Source organism: Capsicum annuum, chromosome 11, assembly GCF_002878395.1.
Source record: "Capsicum annuum cultivar UCD-10X-F1 chromosome 11, UCD10Xv1.1, whole genome shotgun sequence".
NCBI classification, from domain to species: domain Eukaryota; kingdom Viridiplantae; phylum Streptophyta; class Magnoliopsida; order Solanales; family Solanaceae; genus Capsicum; species Capsicum annuum.
This window is the reverse complement of record NC_061121.1, coordinates 212914693-212924098: the sequence shown is the minus strand read 5'-3', so window position 1 is coordinate 212924098 and position 9406 is coordinate 212914693. Positions and strand designations below refer to the sequence as shown.

Here is a 9406-nt window from a genome sequence, read left to right as displayed (position 1 = left end):
AGACACGGCACGATAGCGCTGCATCGCGCCAGGGGTCCAGATCGAGAAATTTTCACAAAAATTAAAAGATGTATCCACGGTTAAATTGGTCTTTTTCCATGATTTTATTCCACCCAGATGTGGGATTTAAGCCCTAAAAACATCCTTAGCTACTTATTATTCACTTTCTCCCCAATATCAAGAACATTCTCTCTCAAGAAAACAAAACCTTAGCCCTTGAGAATTAAGGTCAATCTCAAGAAATCCATACAAGAACCTTCAAGGTTTTCTTTCTCATGTATGCATAGTGTTCATTCCTGAATTCCTGTCGTCCATGAAGCCAAAGAATCAAGTTTTAAACTATGAATTATGATATTCATGCTATGTGTTGATTATGTTCATGTGGTTGTTGTTGTTGTATGATTCCCAAGTTGAAATCTTTATGTGTTTTTATGAAAATATGTTAGCATGTGAGTTGAAAACCATGAATTTTAGTTGGTTATGACATGTTTATTTGATGATTATGCCATGCCCCAAGTCATGCACCCTAAGTGTTTAAAAAAATGCCTAAGAGACTAGAAATTATGTAATATGACTGAATTGTGACGTAAGTGAAGAATTCATGTTTTACCCATTCAAATGACTCTCATGCTATTGATGTGCAATGTAGATGTTTGTTGGAATGCTCATGATGTTAGAGTATGAAATTATGACATTGAGTATATGCATTCCTACCATGTACAAGATTATGATAACCATATACTTTATGAAATTCTCAACTTATTGTATTATGGATTGTTGATGTTGGTCGTGTATTCAAGAATGTCATGCCTTGTCAGTTTCCTTCTATCGAGTCCTGGGGGTACTTGTACCTGATAATTTAGCTGTGTACCTAGAGCCAGTGTCATGTTTTCACGATATCCTCAGTCAAGCCATGTTCAGTAGAATTCAGTCAGTCATGTGACTCAGGAAAACTCAGTAAACTCAGTAATCCCAGTAATCTCAAAAAGCTTAATACTTCAGTAATCTTAGTAGTATTCCGTCATCAATGGAACTAAATGAACTCAATCCAGTTCAGTTCAGTTCAGTTAATCATGTTCAGTGTCTATTCATATGGGAGTAGGATTTAGCACCGAGTGAACCCAAGGACGAGGACACACACTGACAGTTGAGGGTGTGATCCTTAGAAGCAATCCTTGTATTCCAGAACTATGTAGCCAGCATAGGTTAAGACATCAACACTGACAGATGAGGGTTGATGAGGTGGATAAACACTATCAGATGAGGGTCTCACCATTCTCTTTTGGGGATACTGTCAGATGAAGGTCACCCACAGCTTGTCTTTACCAGTAGCGCGGTATTGACACCCTTCTAATTGCGGTTACAGTTGGACCCCAACCTAGCTATATTGCTTTATTTGGGGCATGTCGATTAGATGACTACTTCCCACAGTTACATTTTCAGACTCAGTATTAGTAATAGAACTCAGATAGTTCTTCAGAATTTTAGGACTATCAGATACAGTCAACTCAGAACAGTACGGAACTCAGTTAGTTTCATCAGAACCTACACTGTCAGATACAGCCACTTAATATCAGTTATATCAGTTATCAGTAACTCATGTTATTAGTAATCAGACTCAGTAGTCAATACCATCACGAATCCAGTCACAATCACTTATTCATGCATGTATTCTCATGTTCATGTTATATAGTCAGTTAGCATTGTTCATGCATTTGAACCCTTTTGCATTTAGCCTACCTCACTTGCTTACCAGTACATTCAACCGCACTGACGCATTTGTGCTATGGTATTTTATTCTATACCATAGGTTCAGAAGCACAAGCTCCAGAGTATCAGTAGTATTCCAATTTCAGCAGTCAGAGTTAGCAGTGAGTTCTCATCCTTTGAGGAAATGATCATTACTTTATTTCTTCATTACTTAGTTTATTTCAGTAGTTAGAGTTAGTTGGGAACATGTCCTATCAACTCCTTATTCAGGCATTTTAAAGGCTTTCAGACTACAGTATTTTCAGACTAGATGTTTTCAGACATTGTTTCAGTTTTGGTATTGTCGTACCACATTATTCAGATATGATTTTATCAGATGTTTATCAGTTTTGAACCTTATGGCTTGTTTCAGCCTACTATTTCTGTATTTATACAGTATATTATACAGCGTTTAGGTATAAATATTAGTCATGGGTTAGCTTGTGGTCCCTCGGGGTCATGAGCACCATGTAGCATTCGGGGTACCAGATTCAGAGCGTTACATAAGTCGTCACCAAAACTCATAGCCTAAGACCCCAAACCCCTGACCCCTTACTAATATGGTCACAAGTCACATCGTATGAATCGTGACCTCACCATATAACTCGTGGGGGACAAGTTCTGACCAAGACAGAATCCTAAGGCAACCTTATTGGTCAGACAACAAAATAAACCCTGCGACTCATGATGAATGGGTACGACTCGTCAGCTGAGTCATTTTATGGACAGTGATCAACTCTTCAACAAAATTCTAGAGTCACAAAACTTGGGGTGTTACATTCTCTTTTATTCAAAATGGTTATAGTCACGACTATACTATCCATTATAGTATCTAGACATTAGCACACCCATTAGATAGATGTGAACAGTGTTTTTCTATAAGGAGATCTTACGGATGAGACATACTTGGAGGTTCCACAAGGCTTTACCAATTAAGGGGAACAAACACAAGTATGCAGATTGATCAAATCCGTATATAGCTTAAAACAAGCTCCAAGGCAATGGAATGTCAAATTAGTAGAAGCTCTACTATAACTCAAGTATATCCAAAGTTAGTATGATCATTCTCTCTTTGTGAAGAGAATCGAAAAAAGTTGTGGTAATCTTCCTAGTAAATTTTAATAATATGTTAGTTACTGGGGATAGCTTGAGTATAATTAAGGAGTCAAAGCTATCGTTATAGAAGATATTTGAGATGAAAGATTTTGGAGTTCTAAAATTTTTCATGGAATGCTATTTGCAAGGTCTGGGAATGGTATTATTATACATCAAAGGAAGTATTCTCTAGATGCCATCTCGAAACTAGGATTATCAACTTCTAATCTTGCTCATACTCCTATTGATACAAGTGTTAAGTTAACAACAAAAGAGTATGATGAGTTAACCAACATGAAGAGTGAAAAAGATCCATTATTACCAAATGTGAGCTCTTATAATAGATTAATAGGTAAACTTATATACCTAACAGTTACAAGATATGACATTTCATTTAGTGTATAAACACTAAGTCGGTACCTACAATAACATAATAAATCACATATGGATGTTGCACTAAGAATTGTGAAGTATATCAAGTCTTAGCCTGGACAAGGAATGTTGATTTCAAACAATAGCATTGACAAAGTAACAAAATCTTGTAATGTAGTCTGGGTTGCGTGTTCACATTCTAGAAAGTATATGTAAGGACTCCTGATTAAACTTGGAGACTATTCTATCTCTTGGAAATCAATAAAACAAACTACTATATCAAGGAGTTCTATAGAAGTAGAATATAGAAGCATAGCATCAATAATTTCTAAACTAACTTGGTTACTTGACTTACTAAAGGAGCTTGACATAAATGTTACTCTACCTATTCATATCTACACTAATAGTAAATCAGCAATAATGCACATCAATCCAATGTTTCACGAGAGAACAAAATATATTGAGATTCATTGTCACGTTATTTGAGAGAAAATTCAACAAGGAATTGTTTAGCCTGACTACATATCCATTACTAATCAACCTACAGTCACTATAAAAAACTAGCATTTAACGACAGACATATTTGGTCGCTATTCTATGTAAATCCGTCGCTAAACAGATATAGCGATGCAATAGCGACAAATTCGTGTCTGTCGCTATATTGCTAGTTGCTAGCCTCTCAGCAACGAAAAAATAATTTTCGTCGCAAAACTTTTGACTGCTTAGCGACGAAGTGTATCGATTGTTGATGTTATCTACGGAATATTCTATTGCTATTTTCAAAATTCATTTTCATCGTGGATAAATTTACGACAGAACATTTTGTCGGTGATCCGTGCAACATAATTTAGTTGACTGAGCAGTCGTCTTTAGCGACCAAATTTATACATGCTAAAGTTTTTTAGTAGCAACGACAAAAGTTAGCCACTAATTTTTTTTCTCTAATAATTTTGTAAGAAAATAATTGAAACACGTAAATTATTGAATGATTAAAATAACCAACATTCATACAGGATAGGAAAATATCCAATAATTGTGTTCAAACATCCACAAGTTCAAATATTTTGTCAAAAATAAACTAATGTCAAACTCACATCCATCAAAATTAGTATTTGTTACTACATAACTATTTTGTATTTCCACACAACATAGTTTGTCAAAAATTAATGCAACGATGAAGGGCTACGAATACTATGAAGCTACGAATCAACGTCATCATCATTAGTAGGAGGATCAAGTGTGGCCCCTTCTTGTACCCTAATACCACCAATATGCTCAATAACTACCGGAAGAAAGTGAGTAGTAAGTGTCGGAATAAATTGCTTCACAAACTCCACCAAACATGTTGTCGTCAAAGAAACCGAAGGTGGTACTGATGATGTGAAGGCATTACAGACACAAAGATTTTTCCCAAAGTAACTTTTAGCTTCAAATCTGATACCAAATAATCTTTTCTTCTTTACTCCTCCTGCAGCTTCATAATATGATTTCAATTGATCAATTTTAGATTCAGACTGTCTTTTTCCCGTATAATTTCTTTTTTCCCGTACAATTTCTTCATACTTTTCCTGTAACAAGTAGAGATATTAAAATAGACTTAATTTCCTGTTGTTTCTTTTATTTTCATGTATAATAAGAACTTTCGACAGATGTCACTACAAAATAAAAATAAGAGAAGAGTATCATTAGATGTAAATTATGAACTTACTTAGAGAAGTCGGAAATCCTCAACAACAAAACATTTACCATCATGATTATGTGTACAAATAGTACTACCAGCAGAAAGAAGAAGGTAACTTAAAAGAGAAAGACGACGAAAAAATACCAGTCATCCTAATGTAATATGCTTTCTCACAAGTCTTTATAGTCTTTTCATTCAGTTGTGCTTCAACATTGCCTCTTTTCTCTTCTGCTTTCCTCCTTGCTGCTGCAAATTTGTTTCTGTACTTCTCTGCCCTTGCTTTTATTCTCTCCCCTTTCACTTGCAAATCCACCGATATTGTATATACTGTTATAGTAAGTTGATATTAACTTTAAAGACGAAATACTTAGCATGCACAGGCAAGAAGATACAGAGAATGCAATGAAAGGAAGTGGCATATCAGAAAGGACTAAGATTGATTACCTTCATTCTTTTTATTTCCATTTCAGTTTTCCTCTTTTCATGATTTTCCCAAGCTTGTATCTTCACCTCTTCGCGCTTACACCTGTAGATAAATCATATGATCAATGCTAAGAAAGAATAGTACAAACACTTTCGAGTGCTGAAACTAGTTTTATAGATAAGCAAAAATGAGTAATTCCTAATGAGTGAAGCAACAACCTATTTATCTAGTACATTACCTTTCCATCTACTTAGCACGTTCAGCCTCATCCCACACCATTGCGCGAGTTTCCAGTGGATTAAGCTTGTTGTTGGCATTGTTTATTTCCTTCTTAGCTGCTAATTCATTGTTAATAGTTTCCTCTACACCACAAACAATACGTGTAGCACCTACATTTCCCCTGTTGTCACCAATGGTGGCAATGGCAAAAATTGTATAAATGACTAGCAAGTGCCTCAGCTGTGCAGAGTAGAGAGAAATACATAAGTCAAGAATAATAGCAAAAAAGACCTGATATCATGAGTTTCGATGAATTCATAGGACATGGGAAACCCAACAGCCATTTATTTCCAATATAGCATGTATATTTACCTGAACATACACTAACAAGAAGACAAAAGAAACAAATGCGGCCAGTGAAATTTAGGTAATCTCAAGGAGACACTATTTATATGAATTCATAGGCCATGAGACACCAAAATGCCATTTCTTCAAATACAGCATGCAGTGATTACACTACCAGAAGGCCAAAATTACATCACCAGGGTATAATTAGCCACTATTATTATTCAAGTTCAAAGAAAGATGTGATTTGTTTCATAAATACAAATCAGATGTCAGAAGGGCAATATCTTTCAAATATAGAATGTGGTATTTGCCCAAAATGACATATCTAGAGTTAATAACCCAAAGTTCCACAAAATAGTTCAGCTAAGACAAATTAGATTCAAGAACAGTGGCAACAAAACCATTTACAAGCATGCCTACTTTGTAACTTGAATCTTGGATAAAAATATATTGTCAAGCAAATAATAAGAAGATCAACCAAACAAATACTCTCTTATACATGATCACTGGACAATTTATATTCAATAGTCTGAATTCAAGCTTCCTGAATATTTCAATTCTTTTATTTTTGGATAACCGTGGTGTTCGGGCCAACTTTCATGCACCTCGACTATTCCACAGGATACCTACCAACTTCTACCAAAAACAGATATTAGGTAACTCCGTCTTCACCAAGTGTTTTTTGACTCGAACCTGAGACCTCACATAATCAATTTGCAATTCCATAATTAATGTTTGGGCAGAGAGTGGGCTGCTCAATTCATTTGAAACCATCCACTATACTAAAAAGCTCTAGATTACAGTAAAACAATTAACAAGAAAGTTTGAAGTAATAGTAAAAACAAAGATACCCACAAAAAAGTTAAAATAACAACAATAAGTCCATACAAAGTCAAGAAATCAACTTTTTATAGTGTTCTATCCATTTACAGCAGCATAACAAACAACGACAACAATCAACTCGAACAAAAGCTAGTAAAATACTAAAAAATAAACAAAAAGGATTTGCACAGTAAGATCCATACAAAATCAAGAAGTGAGCTTTAAGGTTTCTGCCCATCTTCAGTAGCTTAACTAACAACAATAACAACCAACTCAAACAAAAGTAAGCAATATACTAAAAAATAAATAAAAGGGGTGAGGGTTACACAGTAAGTCGATACAAAATCAAGAAATGAACTTTACAGGCAAATTATTCCATCCAAATGAGACTAATAAGCAGTAGAACAAGGGATTCAGATTACAATAACACAACTTTATATGCTATTAACCAGCAAGGAATAACAAATCTCGTAGGCAGTCAACTACAAAACGAATGCTACAACTACTGGTATAAACTATTGATTGCCTTTAAAATGATTCATGATCAATGGAACTAATGGACTATAAAATAGTTTCTAGACCATTTGGTATGTCATAAATAATTGAGACTCTACTTACCAATCGAGGACTATCCATATACTGTGGATGGTCTAGAAATATGGTCAGCAATCAAAAGTTGGGTTCAAGAAGTAAGAGAACAGGGGCACAGTCACAAGAAAGACGAGAGCTAATTGACTCATGCATCATTATTATGTCTACATTGCTTCTGTTCTACATGCAGCCATCAATTTCGGATATCAGATATCACTAAAATATCAGCCATCAATGATTCTAAGTCTCATAAATATCAGATATCACTAAAATTGCAGAAATAAACCCTAGTCCCAAACAGTCAACTATCAAGTTTTAGATATCACACAAATAAATCCAAGCCCCAAATGCTTGAACTCTAACCCAACCGGTTGCATGCACCCCAGACTCATCAATAAAGCAAGTTAAATAAAAAAAATCACAGATCTACCCTACCCATTGTAAAGTAAAATCACGGATAAACATCGAAAAACAAACTAATTTCCGGAAAAAAAATGATTAGTTAAAACTCATTCAAGCTAGAATATGACCAATAATTTAAAACAAACTCAAAAAATTAAACAATACACAAGTTTCTTCGTGTACAAAGTGGAAACAAATACCTTTAATGCTTCAATTCGTACAGAGAGTGTAAGCTTGACCTTCAGTTCGTGCGGAAATGCCTTCAAAAGACCTTCAATTCATGCATTTTTGTTGTAGAGAGAGGAAGCAGGAGAGAGAGAGCCCTGAAAATGAATGAAAACCTGGATGCCGACCCTTTTTTTACCCTTTATATATTTTAATTAAATCAAAAATTAAAAAAAATAATTGTTCCGACGGATTATTCGGTCACTACAATAAATACAACAACAACAACAAACCTAGTGTATTCCCACCTAGTGGGGTCTGGGGGTAAGATGTACGCTGTCCATACCTCTACCTCTAAAGAAGTAGAAAGGCTGTTTCCGATAGACCCCCGACTCAAGGCACGAGATCCCACACAAACACATAGTAAAGCACAGAAACAGATTACATAACATAAATACAGCACCCATAAGTAATATAAAACAGAGGAAAGCACACAGATTCGTAATAAAACACGGAACACAGAATCATAACAGGCATAAAACCCCCACCAAGTAATTCCCTACACCATCGACCCAAACTGGCCCTAGTCCTCTGCCCTAATCCGCGTCCTCCAGACCTTCCTATCTAGGGTCATGTCCTCGGTGAGCTGTAACTGCTCCATGTCCCGCCTAATCACCTCACCCCAGTACTTCTTCGACCTACCCCTACCCCGCCTAAAACCATCCAACGCTAGCCTCTCGCACCTACCAATGTTAACATACCACCAATGTCTCTCGATATTTTGAGAAATATAATTTCAGGATATTTATATTTATGGAGAGACAAAATCGATATATTTAAATTTTAACTTCCATCAACTTTAACATATCATGGACGTCTCACTAACAGTATATCAATAATAAAAAATATTGATGGTAGGTGGAGGATCTTCATTTGTATTTTTCGGATTGTCCCTCAGTAAACTTTCTGAGGCTCGAATTATTTACATACACTAAATTAACGATAGATACAAATAACATTTTGATTACTAAGAAACGTTCCTCAATAAATTCTATGGGTAGAACGAAAATTTTTAGTAACGTCATAGCTTAAAAATGGGTTAAATCTGACCTCTAGAGGTTACCCCATTTATATACAGGGTATAATTTGATGAGCCTTTTTCTTACAATTATTACATATCCAAAACTAGCCCACTGAGTTTTAGAAATTTTTAAAAGCTAAGTTTGTATAACTCAATCTTTGCAAACAAATATCACCTTGGATTTGGTGGGAGAAAAGGATTTTATGGCCAAACAAAAGATGACATGAAAGGATATTGATGCTAACAGAGAGAAATTACATTTGAATAAGATTTGACAACGTAAACAAAATCTACAAGTGGAAGTGCTGCATTGGCAAAAGAAATACTAAGAGGGACAAAGTGTTAAATTTTGGTGTGAAATCAAAATTTAATAAATGTTCTAAATAAATTGGTACGGCTGGAGCAATATGTCACGTCCCAAAATCATTCCAAGACGTGACTGACATCGGCTAACACC

The 9406-nt window shown here is 35.2% G+C and overlaps 1 long non-coding RNA gene across 1 annotated transcript; it reads right to left on the bottom strand.

Annotated features, from left to right (window-relative positions):
- Positions 1–4202: 4202 nt before the first annotated feature.
- LOC107848607 lies at positions 4203–9174 on the bottom strand. The gene is made up of 5 exons (XR_007046995.1): positions 7904–9174; positions 5560–5780; positions 5342–5423; positions 5042–5224; positions 4203–4784 (listed from the first exon to the last, which is right to left on the bottom strand). It is a non-coding gene; the product is annotated as an uncharacterized LOC107848607 (long non-coding RNA).
- Positions 9175–9406: the final 232 nt, after the last annotated feature.